The sequence below is a fragment of the Limanda limanda genome, chromosome 22 (genome assembly GCF_963576545.1).
Source record: "Limanda limanda chromosome 22, fLimLim1.1, whole genome shotgun sequence".
Classification (NCBI taxonomy): domain Eukaryota; kingdom Metazoa; phylum Chordata; class Actinopteri; order Pleuronectiformes; family Pleuronectidae; genus Limanda; species Limanda limanda.
In genome coordinates, this window is record NC_083657.1 from 8,427,062 (window position 1) to 8,440,805 (window position 13,744).

Genomic DNA, 13,744 nt, shown 5'->3' on the forward strand with positions numbered 1-13,744 from the left:
GAGAATAAAGTTGTAATATACGTGAATACGGTCATACTCTAATGAGAAACAAGTTATATTAAAACTTATTTTAACACAGACAACATGCTAATCTTCTGAAATGACACCTCGCCTAAAATTATGGCTTTATTTTTGCAATAGTGTGACTTTATTCCCGTAATCTCCGATTTTCACGTGGCCCTAATACTCAGTAATAATTCCTACTCTGAAAACAGGAGCTTAGAATATCTCACCTAAGGATGATTGTAGGATTATAACTAATTAAATCAAATTACTTCTTCATTAATACGTCTGGACTCTGTGTAAACCGCTGGACAATAAAATGTAAGAATAAATTAATTCAAATTCTTCCAAAAATTGGCTTTGGGAATGATTTTAAGGAAGGAAGCGCATTCCTCACATTTATTAGACCTCAAGGACACACACATTGTGTTTTGCTGCAGGAGCACGGGTCTAAAAATAGCTCTGTTTACAAGTAAAATAGAGAAATCCGGACCTTACAGCGATATTTGATATACCCGGGATTGTTTTCTAAAATGTAATTTGTACCTCGGAAATGTTCATCTACGGGAGTTGAAAGGGAATTCTTCGGCAAATTTTGCCTTCCGAAAACATTCTATTGAATCCAGGTATCCCTGCGCACCTAGAAGCTCGGCTGTTGTGAGGAAAATAACAAACAGATTATCCAGGCAAATGCGAGAGCTTTGTTTACCATACTGCACCTCTTCCTTTGGCCGTAGCTCCGCACAAACACAAACAAGTGAGAATGCACTTAAGTGTAGATGTGTGGCTGATGCAGGAGGCTGTTTGTTTGTCTCACGTTTGGTTTTTCAAGGTGAAGCTTCTAGTTTATTCCCCTTTCACACCACCAGCATATTATCGTGCTCCAGCTGCTGCATAGAGACAGGCCCAGGTATTTATGGCTAGCATAAAAAAAAGTGTGTGCATTCCCTGTCACCTTACAGCTTGAGATTTACAGCACATTTGACAAACACACTAAATAATAAAAAAAAAAAGAAAAAAAAGAGGGAGTGTTCAATTTGTATAGGAGTTTAGAGCCTGTCTGTTGTGCATGCTCCCAGCGGATTCTGCTGTTGGTACATGTGTGTGCGCATGTGTCTGGCTGTGTACGTTCGCCTCCCGCTGTGCGTGAACGCGCCGACCTGTCTGCCTGCGCCTGTGTGCATGTGTGCGTCTCTCTGTGCCTGTGTGTATTTTCGCAGTGTTCGAGCGAGCGTGCGTGTGTGTGTGTGTGCGCACCGAGCCCGCCTGCTCTGAAACACCAGCAACAGATAACAGATGGTCCCCCTGCATTAGAAGTGTTTTATTTCCCTGCGGAAGCCAGATATGTCAAAAATAAGCATGTGCAACATTAGTCATTTGGAATATTCATGCCCCTGCCGTCCGATGGTTTCCTTTTCACAGCCAAAATATTACCAGCCCAATTCTCCGAAGGAAGTGAGGGGAATAAGAGGGGGGGGGGGAGTGGGAAAAAAAGCAGTCATCAGCTGATCTGACGGGGAAAAGGCTGAGGCCTACATGCGGCCTTAATGGAGGAGTTTTTTCTTCTCCTGGTGGCTTCTTTAGCACGCCAGGGCTGTAATTAAAACGGGGGCTAAAGTCTGTAGCTGTCGATGTGTTCATATTAAGAACCACATCCCCCAACTCCATTAGAGACACTGATGTGAATATGCACACTTGTCCATATGCCTGCCTGGCTGCACACATGTACACACTACACACATACACAAAATTGTAATTTGCACCCACGTTGAATAGCCTCATCCATGGGATCAAACAGCGTTTGCATTCCTACACGGACTCATTTTGTTGGTACTCTCTTCTCATTTCCTTTCCTCTCCTTTCCTTTCCTCTCCTCTCCTCCCCCACTTATCTACCCATTTCGCCTCTCCACCTCCATCTCTTTAGCCATCTTCTTGATTCTCTGTAGCTTCAGTCTCTTTAATCTCCACCTCCTCTCCTCCCAGGCTCTCTGCCCCACCCCCCCTCTCTCGCTGAGCGTGGCTGCCATCCTTGTCCTTGGTGGCGGACATACGCATGCATCATTATCAGGCCTGATTAACCATCCACGTAGTTGGCAGTCCGGGCCCCACCAGGGGCCAATGGCATGTTTTTTTTTTTTTATCTACCGCTGAAAATATGAATTTTGAGCAGCACTTTCTCTCTCGCCGTGGTCCCTCATGATCAGGGTTAATTCGTGGCAGCGTGTGTGAATGTTGTAGAAAAAGAAAGAGCGGAGGCAGAGAAGGATGGAGGAAAAGCTACCAAACAGTAGTCTACTGCTTATCGCAGAAATGCAATATAATTTATTCAGGAATATGCAAATCCAACAATCACTCTGCCTTGTTTACCGAAGGGACCTGCTGATTCAGAGTCTGAAAGAGAGAGGGAGGGAGAGAGAGAGAGAGACATCCCCAACCATAGACACCAACATACAGTGTATGCACAAAGGCACCAGCAACCAAATCAGGAAATGAAGGGTGTCGGGCAATTTCTTGGTTGTTTCACAGCTTCACATACCGTTAAATTTATTCTGGTGAGGGTAGATTGTTTACACAAAGTGGGACCGCTTATGCAGTACATGCCATATATGTACTTACTGTACAATACCTACAAATCATTACATTGAGTGTTAGGATAAAATCCATAGAGCTGTTGTACTTCTACTCGTCTAACAGTTTTAGATTAGAGAATGTAAGAATGTTAGTTTCTCCGAACATTTAGCGAAAATTAAACATCCAGAAAGCGTCAGCTTGAGGTCATGTGAGAATACAGAGGCAGATGTCTGGAAAATTCATAGGAAGTGATTGGGGGGGATTGATGTTGACGTTACTAACACGTGAAGCAAAACAAAAAACAATGCAAATATCACGTGATGAAAAATCTGTGTCAAACGTGTATCCAGTCCCCAATTTTCTGGATATAAGACACCCTAAGGTTTAAACGACACAAATACCTTAGTATTGTAATATGATATTGATAAATCTTAATTGTCTCTACCGATAGTTTTATATATGATTGATGTCTTTGATTTCATTGTTTTTCAAGGCAGTAAAATTACCTGAACCTGTGGATACCTGTATAACAAAGCACTCTAGGGCATGAAATGTAAATCCAATGTGTTGTAAGCTGATAAGAGTTTTTACTATATTATACAGGACGCAGGGATATATGCTGATTGTGTGACTGACATGTATGAATCAGTTGTTTTGATGTGGTTTTCTGCTCCAGAAGATAATCTCCGGAAAAAGAAAAGAGAGTAAATACTTTCCGTGACAACACGAGGCCTGAGATCCTGAGATCCTAAGACGCCTAGGTGGTTAAAAAATGTAAAAGGATGGTTATTAACTGTGAATGTGCTTCACTACACCTCATGCAACCATCCAGTGTTGTGAATTATTTGCTCAGGCCTGAAGTTGAGATGAGAAGCTGTGTTGTATCTGTAGAGCTGCCCTTTTCCTTCTGCTGGTTACTAAAAGATGCACACTCTTGCATGTCACATTCAATTTTTGCTTCTTGTTGTCTTTGGGTTGTAGACGTTGGTATGAGTTGCGAGCCCCATTAGCCCTGTAGTGTTGATTTCTCTGTACCGCATAGATTATGCTTTTCCAGGTGAGTCCCGGTGAATAGCACGAAAGAGGTGGTGCTGACTGATATATTGTTGTAAATCGTTGACACGGCGATATGAGCATGTGCAGTAAACGCAGAGCAAAAGACAGCCTGAAATAAAATTTTTGTCTTAAATCATGTTATATCTTTGAATTTGTAGTTTTTTATAAACGTGAAGTTAAAAGTTTAAACAGTGGAGACCTGAAGAGGTTAGAGGAGGTGAGGTGATCTTCACCTTCAAATGTGTTTATTTATATTATTTATATGTTTTCTTCCATTGTGATATTTTCAAGTTTTTACACTGTTGTGACTTTGCAGCTGTAAAGATTATTGTTGATGCTCTGTAAACATTTTATTTTTGAATCCACTTATAAATGGGATTCTTTAAAAAAAAAAAAAAAAAAAAAAAATAGAATCAAAAGGTGTTATGTGTGTTGTGGAGGCAGAATGGTCTGTGTGCATTCAGACCGTTCGGCCAATCAGAAGAAGCGCCAGCAAGCTGTCAGCTATCTTCTGGATAAGTGGTCTTTATTTGAAGGTGACTTTGAGGTCAGCTACTCTGTGGCTGAGGAAGAGAACAATCGACTATGCAGGCTCTATTTTTTATTTATCGCATTTCATAACGTCTTTACAATATGGAACAATGTTATTGCACATTGCAGATTTTCTCCAAACAGTGCCGGTTTTATTCGGAGCCCAGAAAAATTGGTCGGAAAGTGAACGCCAAGACACCAAAAGCTAAAGCGGCAAAATGTTTTTCAGGTTATTTTAACTGAAGAACACATTAAAGGGGCTTATTTTGTACCACATCAAACTGGGTCTTTGTAACCATGTGCGTATTAGTAGCAAATTGCCTGAAATTGGCTTTCTGGTTATATCTGGTGCTTTTCTAAGCAGGTACCATTTGCAGTGGTTGTGGTCCTGAACCAGCTTTCAAGGATAAAAGGTCACAGCGACACCAATAGCTGTAGAAAGAGAGCAGCAAAAATGGGGGAAAACATCCTGTAGTTAAGTCCAACTTCTCTTAAAGCTGTAGAGCAGAATGTGCAGAGATTTAGTTTCATGCACGTTTTAATACTCGTTAGGAAAATATTTGCAGGTTTTATTTTGTATCTGTTTCTTTAAAGCAGGAAATGCTGTTAAGATTTTTTAATATTCTTTACATATCTACGATTAAAGTTGTATCATATCCCCAAAGTATGCTTATTTACACTCTTTTCAAAAATGTACATTTGAGATGAGTGCTTATCTCATAACGAACATCAGAAAAAGGTTTAAATATTCTAAATGTTGTATTCAATTTGTCATGGCTGAAGCTTTATTACTTATTTTGTAGCTACACTTGTACATATTTACATGTGCAACAGATTCCCTCACTTTCAGATTTTATTAGTGTTTGTGTTGAGGGTCGGAAAACCATTGAAAAACAGTGGTCCGCTAATGACTGCACATCAGTCTGTGGTTTTAGCTGGATTTCCACTGAGGTTTGACAGAGAAACTGGTTGGGAGAAATCTAATCGGACAGGCTGCCCAATTTAATTCTGTATATGCGAATCACTGTAACATAATTCCCTGTGTGGAATGGTAAGCAGACAGGAATCATTATTGCTTCTAAAATGAATCACATTTACTGATTTTAGCCCCATGGCTTTTCAATACAAGCAATCTTTGGAGTTCTTGCCCTCGTTTGTCATTTGAAAAATCCACCTTTTTTTAAAAATTGTTTCCTCTTCTTCTTCTTATCCTGCCAGATAAATGGCTGAAAGATTCTCTCATTTCCTGGGAATGTATGTCATATCAACAATGTGATGCTGATCTGCTGGAGTCGCACACCCTCTATTAATGCTATTTTTGCCACACGCGTTGCCTGAGAGGTCAGCGGCACAGCAGGGTTCTTACTGGGTCAAACTGCTCGGAGGCAGGAGTTAATTTCCAACTCAGCAGAGATAAATAACTTTGCTTTGACCTCTGGTTCTCACTGACACAACAAAGACACTGTGCTATTTCTAGGAGACAGCCACCGTAAATATCTTTGATTTAAAACTGGTTGTTCATTTGTGGCACTGAGATGGATGGATGGATAGATGCATGAAGATACAGTAATCCTGGGAGAATGTTAGCAATCATCTGGGCTAATTGCAGCGTGTTTCTGTATATGGTTCTATTTGTAAACACTATAATTTCATTGTGTAATTAGTAATTTTAGCACCTTTATTTATTTTGTTGTCTGTATTTGCATATCCTTTATGTATTTGATTCTGTTGTTGATTTGTATCTGCACGTGTTGCATATTTTTTATTTTTCTGAACTGCAGTGAAGTTAGATCTCAGATCAGTTTTATAACTTGCTTAAATTTGTGCAAAAAAACAACCTCAATGACAAACCTGTGTACACCCAATTTGCTCCCTTCTCTTAAGATTGTTTATTCAAGAGTTCCTCCCTCCCTGCTTAGCTCAGCTCCTGGTGTGCAAGATGTCACTTATTAATAAGCCTGTTATATTGTTACATTGATTATTCAATCGAGATGAGTTTCCGTGGCCTTTGTATGAGTCTATATGACATTTTATCATCATTTGGTATTCACAAGTGTTTTCTCTCAGGGCAGCTGTCATCATTTCCACCGATACATGTTTAGATGCCTTGTGTAATGTTAATGTTTAAATATTAATTGACAGCAGGATTATTTATTTACCCTATTTCTTCCCTTCTCTGCTTGTGTATGCTCCCTGGCTGACCTTCCATTATAGTAAACACAGAGGACACATGGTGGCTTCATTATATTTTGTCAAGATCCCTGGAAACCAACCAATTTTCATAGAGTGTGATTTCACATTGTCCCAGTTTTGTGTCAGTTTTAACAATGTGATTGAAGACTATCTTTGTTAATAATGTGTATGATACAGAAACATATACATTATAAATGTAAGTTCTACAGCAGCAGATGTGGACACAAGGCAACTCTCAACATTAATGATATAGCACCTGCCTCCAGGCTCTTATTATTTGCTCTAGTGGTGCACATTCCTAAATATATATGACTAGTACGACACACTACAGCTTTTTTGAGCCATACATACAAATGCTTGAAAAAATTGGGATTGCACATTTTTCCGAGTTTTGCTGTTTACATTTAAAGAACGTAGCAGGATAGACATGTCAGACATGTTCAAAACAACAGCTTGTCTGAAAGCAGCTCTAGTTAACCAGAGGCTTTAGGCACCACTTGAAGTTCTGGTTGCAAGGACACTGAGTATGGGAACGATTGGAAAAAACTCTGGCAGGCACAGTTACCATACTTTTTCTGGTTAGTAATCCAGCCATTGAATGTAAGATTGTAATCCTACAAGATTTTTCCATCTTTCCCATCCTCAGTGGAACTTTCCCCCATTCAAACACAGCCCTGGCGGAGTGTTTTGCACTGTGGACTCCCAGGATGTGCCCGCCTATATTTAACACAAAGGGTGTAAGGGACCATTATGCTCTCAATTATCACTGAGTATTCTCCCCCAGTGCCCACCACGCTGCTTTAGCACTTATTAGGGAGACATACTCGAGGCTCACCCACACAGTTCCCCTTTAGCCCACTTCTGGCAGGTAATGAGCTTGATGGAGGAGACAGCAACACACACAGAGACACACACACATTTCCTGTCTGAGATTACTTGTGTCGATATATATCGATATGTGGCTCCAAAATGGAAGTAATGGTCAAAAAGTCTAATTTAATAGATAATTGCCAATAATTGTCAGTGCAAGGCCGCCTTCTTTCTCTTAGATCTGTGGAGCTGTGTTATCGTAAGTATTACAGCTTGAAAGCTGACAGACATCAAAGTGTCTATAATCGCTCAAATTCATTGCATGGTGCACCTTGTCAGATGGATGCTCCATGCTCCATGTTGTGTTCCGATTGGTAGTGTTGTTTGTTCCTACGCTCTCAAAGTGAACGCAGTCCCTCGTTGGTTTTCAAATCCCTTAATTGAATTTGCTCGACATGTTCCAATCAAATCTAAGAGCTACTGCTTTGGTTGATGACCAAAGATTTCATCATGTTTTTCTGTAATCGCAGTGTGAAGGACCTTTTGCACACATGTACAAACTGACTTCTGGGAAAAGCAGAAACGCATTAAGAATGTATTATAATCTAAAATAACAGCACAACGGTGCCATCTTTGTAAAACTTTAATCACAAATTTGTAACCGAGATTTTGAAGTGACACTTTTAGAGGAATGTATTTTCTGAGGCTTCTTAGTGGTAATTTTGTATTTGACTGAAGGAGTTTACTAATTTATTTCCCAAAGTAGCCATACCACTTTAATGCAGTCAATTAAAACACCTCTAACTATAGCCTTAACGGTATTTGAGTTGAATTCACACCTATCACCTATTCACAAGTCTTTTCTTGTTACCCCCATACTCAGCTCAGACATGTTGTTTATAATTGAAATGCCTTTATCAAGCTAAAACAGGTTCACCCATGATAAGTTTATTAATTACTGAATTACTATACAAATTATTTCCTTGTTTAATGAATCAGTTGTTAGTTAAATAAAATGCAAGCAACAACTTTTCATTAGATTGCTTCTTTTGTCTGACCTGTTTTTTCCCCTTGGAAACTGGAACCAGAGGGAAATTTGTCATAATTATTCTGTCAATCAATTTATAATCCCAATGCTAGTGCTATTGTTGCTACTGCACATTAATTCATTGGGATAACAGTGTTACTGATAGAACTAGTTCATTTTTTGCATGAAAATATACCAGAACTGATGATTTAAACAGGCTTCTTTACAGACCTTGATGAAATTGAAAGCCTCTGCTTGATAAAGCTTCTGTTTGCTCCGTGCATGAGCTTCTCTCTCTTGGCTTCCTTATTATATCTGCCACCGTGATATTCGGCTCCATCATCCGGCTCCATCATCCGAGGCAGGCGAGTTCTGTTAAAATCCATCCTGGCAGCAGACGACTGAAAGGTAGTTCAAGGAAACCTTTGGATGAAATTCTGCTTAAGTCCTGCATTGCTTTGAAAAACTGGGCTATTGGCAGATCCATTACTCATTAAATGTGCCCGTCACATTTTATTGGAAGAAGAACTCCTTGTAAAGATGCATTAAAAACATAAGTTCCCTCCCACATTTGATTAGTGTTAACTGCAGAGTAAATACAGAGAATGATGCTTTTCTAAGGGCCTGGCTGTGGATACATTGAGGGGACGCTCTCTATTTTGTCTTTGCCCAACCTTTGTTTGCCAAGATTGCATCCTCGGTTGTTTAAGTTGGATTCTATATTCTGCAAGAGCTGCAGTCTCCTGGTCTCCGGGGATGTGGTGGTCGCTCATACACAGAAAGACTTTCACAAGGAAGCGGGAGAGCAGCGGAAATACTCAGCCATGGGATTTACCTGTCAACTGCACTTAAGCATGTGGGATAACATACACTAGACACTGTGATGGTAAAATAAAGGCTGGCATGCTCTTCCCGTGATCTTCGGTCACTGACGGCTTCATGTATGTCAGCGCCTCAGAGCTAAGCAGAAAATAAACTTGCATTAAACCATGGTTCGCTGGGTGTCTGGCCCCAGAGTGTCTTTGGCTTTGGCTTATACCTCAGACAAATATTTGACATGTAGGCCAACGTTTTATGAAATGCTCCTCTGTTATTTGATTCGTTTCTTTGTTTAATTTGCTTTACAGAATGGTAGGAGAGCAGATTCAATTACTACGTGATATACCAAGGGCACGGCCATAATTGACATTGTCTTCACATTTCAGTCAAGGTCTGAGAGTCTCATTTATTTCAGGACAATTGAAAACTTGTCAAAATTTAATATAAAGATATTTGCTCAAATTAAAGCAAATGAGACAACGTGAGCGAGCCCCTGTAAAGTCTCTCCCAAGTGTTGAAAGATAAGTGAAAAATGAGCAATGCCATCCAAGCCAACAGGAAGCACATCGCAGCTCTACATTACCATTTGAAAACTGCAGGTCCTTGCTCAGTTTCACACTGCTGTGTCTGAAAGTACAGAGCCGTGTTTGGGGATTTAACTGCGCGCAAGAACTCGGCTCAATTCCCAAAGCATCCGCCAACCACCCAACTGCACAGCACTTTTGGAAAAATAGACTCACAGGTAACTGATTTCTCCACTGACAATGCAACAGAAGAAAAGCTTGCTATATCATTCCAACCATCTGGAAGTCTGGCTCAGACTTGAGGCTGATGTGTAACTTTTAATTGGGGAGACAGTGGTGGGAGGCAGAAGAGTAGGAAGGAATGATCCCAGTGGATAGACAGCTAGTGCCTGCTGCCAGATGGACAACCTGAGTTTGCTGGAGTGCACATCACTTCATTCTCAGGCCAATCTGATGTGTGTGTTCTATTTAACAGCCGCAGTTTGGCTCAAGACGTCTGAAGTACTGCAAAAATGGTGCAGTTTTCACAACACAGATTTAGACCGGGGCAGTGCTGAGACTTTCGATCGGATAGTTCAGGAAAAGACATTTTCTATTTGTGGAAAACCTTGTCAGTCATGCAACTCGTCATGAAGTGGGTCTCAGTATTGACAGTTAAATTACAGTTGAGTGTAATCATTATTGGCACTGGTTGACTTGGAAACCCAGCATAAACTGAAGTACTAAATCTACTGCGGCTAAGACGTCTCACCCAAGTTCTTTAAGGAAAAAGCAAAAGCCAAAACTACAGAAACACAACAGAAGCGACTTTATTTCCTCTCACAGACAGACTGATCAATCAATGTAGATGTGGCGATGTCTAGATAACGACTTGCTATAAATCAAAGTAAATGGGACAAATCACAGCAAAATTGCATGTTTCATCGTCGACACAAGTTGTCACTCTCTTCCGTTGTGGTTTTGTTTCTGTCGTCTGGCTTTTGGAGTTGTGTTGTGGCGTTTACAGTTGTGTTGTGGATTTTGCAGTGATGATTGCAATTGCCTTAATTATATTTTTATTATTTTAATTGCATTAATTATATAATTATTCATGTGATTTACAGATATTACATTCAACTGAAGTCAAATTTGACCCTGTTATATTAGCAAGCTAACTGTATATCAATACGCACTTAGGGGCTGCTGCACTAATTAATCACAGTGAGATTCCACAGACCGGTACCATCTTTCCTGTGCAGAGACCAATACCTGTTTCCTGGCAGCAGATGGAAACAAGAGCCATAGCCGGAGGCGCTGCCACAGACTACAAGATAAATTGATGTTTGTTGAGCAATTGCTCCAAAAGATACTATAACATGTAATATTGAATCTCAAATTGTGGCCCATATATTCATGTTCAGTTGCAGGTCAAACAAACAACCTGCATTGTTTAAACAAGACGGCTTTAGATATTTTGACAGACGTATTTCTAAGATATCTCCAAACAAGCAGTTTCCCTCCGCCCCTGTGTTTACGTTCAGCTCGGCTAAATATGTCACGGCTTTACTGCCACAGACCTGTTATTGATCATCTAATCTCACTCTCAGAAACAAAGTATATGAGCAGATTTTCTGAAACGCTGTACTTTGGTTTGGCTTTGTTGTCGTATAGATATTTTTCTGTAACCATACATTACTTTCCCATCCTGCAGTTCTCCTAATACTATGTAATACCATGTTGGGCCTGTTTCCTGTTTGCAGTCTCCATTGTGATGCACTGTAAGAGCTTACATGGGATATTTTTATGCACTGGCTGCATCAGCATTTGTCATTGTAAGACAATCTGGAAAACTAGAAAAGATGCCCATGGCTACATTAGCTCTATGCAGAGATGTTTGTATGTCTGCAGCTTGTAGCAGCAGTTGCTCTGCAATTTATGTTTGCGAGACAAACAGGGAGAGGAAGAGAATCGGGGACAGGTTTACCGTTGGTCTGTTGATACATTCCGTCGTAGATTTCTTCCACGAAGCTCCTCATTGTGAAACTGAATATAAACAAGCAGTTGTGTTCCTTTCTTCGGTTTTATTCACTTGCAACGTAAAAAAAATAAAATAAAAAAGAAGTGCTGTGTGTGAGCTCCCACAAAACTTGAAATGTTGAAATGACAAATTCTGTGTGGGGCCACTGCCGAGTTGTATTGTATCAACTTCCCCAGCAGTTTTTTCCCCTGGTATTTCAAAAACAATGTGTTTATAGCAGAGCAGAATTGGATCTTCTCAGACGGTGTGTAGTTTCCGTGCAGGCCAATCTGAACCAAGGACATCAAGGGATCCCTTCAGGGCTTTGTCACGAAGGGTCACTTGTTGTTTCAACACAGCTGACTTGTCTCTGTAGCTTATTTCACCTTTCACTCTGCTCTTCGTTGTGTGATGTGGTGATAGTTTTTGTGAAAACCTCTAATTTAACCAATCTCGATATTTGTTGAATGACCTTGTTGTTGTTGTTCAGATTTTGGGCTACTTGGGGAGCAGCATTTATGACCTGCACCATAGCCAGGCACCAGGGGGCGATCCATATGTTTTTACTTCAGGTTCGGAGGCTGTCATATCGTCTATCTTAATATACAGTTGTTGTTTGGGAACAATACACAACGTGGCTGATAGGAGGAATTCAAGCCAAAGAGGAATGTTTATCCAGCCGGCTACGTGCTTGTGTACAGACAAGAATACTCAGGCACAGCCATATACCTCACTTTATGTCCAGACGTATATTATTCCATGAATGAAAATAGCTAAGAAAAAGAATGTGTCGCTCTAACTCACTACCGGTATTGTGCTAATTTATAGTTTTTCACACATTATAACCAATACATTTTAATATCTTATCTTATTTGTGTGCTAAATTGACCAGATTCATGAAAGCTAGAGCTCCAAAGCTAAAAGAAAATGTAAAGGCTGTGTAGGTGAAACAATCGTAATGTAGATTGTGGTTAAGGCAGAATTAGGTCCAAGTTGAAATTGGACACGATTAAACCGATGCTTCCCTCGGGTGCACCTGCCTCCTTACACTCCTCCCTCTCTCCCTCTCTCCCTCTCTCCATTCACCAGCCTCTGTGTATGTTTTTCTTCATTTCACACCCCTGTCACTCTGCATATTCATTTCTCACTACTATTGCCTCTCCGCCAGCCCCCCCCTCCACCTTATCCGCCCAACCTCAAACCCCTTGACGTGGGAATTCAATTTGTACTGTATGTTTCATTTCTGCTCAGATTTAGATTTATTTCATGTTGGCTGCTTTTAATTAACTCTCTGGAAATGCGACGAGAGGAGGGTTGGGGGAGAAAGAGTGCGAGAGACAGCGAGATAGATAAAAACTCCTCACATCCGCCAATGAGTTACACCGGCAATCATTTACCACTTAGACAGTAGTGCAGAAGCCCCCTGTTCGTTGCCTTGGCAACCGGCGCCTTGGTGATTGATTCCTTGCCAGTGTGGCATCGCTGCGGGGAATAGAGCGCGTGAGCTTAGCGTGCTCACTACATCTTTCTAATTAAAATGGGATTACAGAGTCATCGGCGTTGTATGTTCAAACAAATGCAAGGCTGTGAAGGAAATCAATTTTGGTAAATGTCAGGGCTGTTAAATACAACTATGGATAAACAAATGTAAGTGAGCCCAATGTACCGATATGCACACACACTATACACAGAGATGTGCCCCGGTGCAATTTGCATGTCGAGGTTGTAGCGATTGACAGCGGCGGTGCATCCCAGCGTCCAGGAGTCAAGTTTGATTGACAGCGCATGAATCGTGTTATGCAGCACAAATCACCAGACACAACAATTAGTCAGTTTGCTGCTGTGTGCTAATCAAAAAATAGTCTTCAAATTGGAGCTTAATGTACATCTTAAATGAACAATGGTTTCTTAATGTAATTGGATTAGGCAAGTCAATCATATCTGTAGAGGGGCTAAATATTCTCCCATGAACAGAGCTGAAACTTGGTTACCTAACATTTTACACTGGCTGCCTGCACTTATGGGGAAACTGTAGCACACTGATATCTGATATGATATTTCAAAACATGTTCGTACATACATATGAATGAGAAATTAATGCAGGAGGCTGTAGATATAGGGAAGGTGGGGGAATAACAAATAATTGAACACAATGTAATAGCATTTTACAAATGGTGCTGCTGAACTGATGTGTTTAATTATGTATAATAAG

General features: G+C 40.5%; 1 protein-coding gene across 2 annotated transcripts in view; it reads left to right on the top strand.

Annotated features, from left to right (window-relative positions):
• The window catches only part of LOC132995801 (glucosidase 2 subunit beta-like), a 110,614-nt gene that overhangs the window by 47,786 nt on the left and 49,084 nt on the right, over window positions 1-13,744 (top strand). The gene's annotated exons all lie outside the window — the stretch shown is intronic.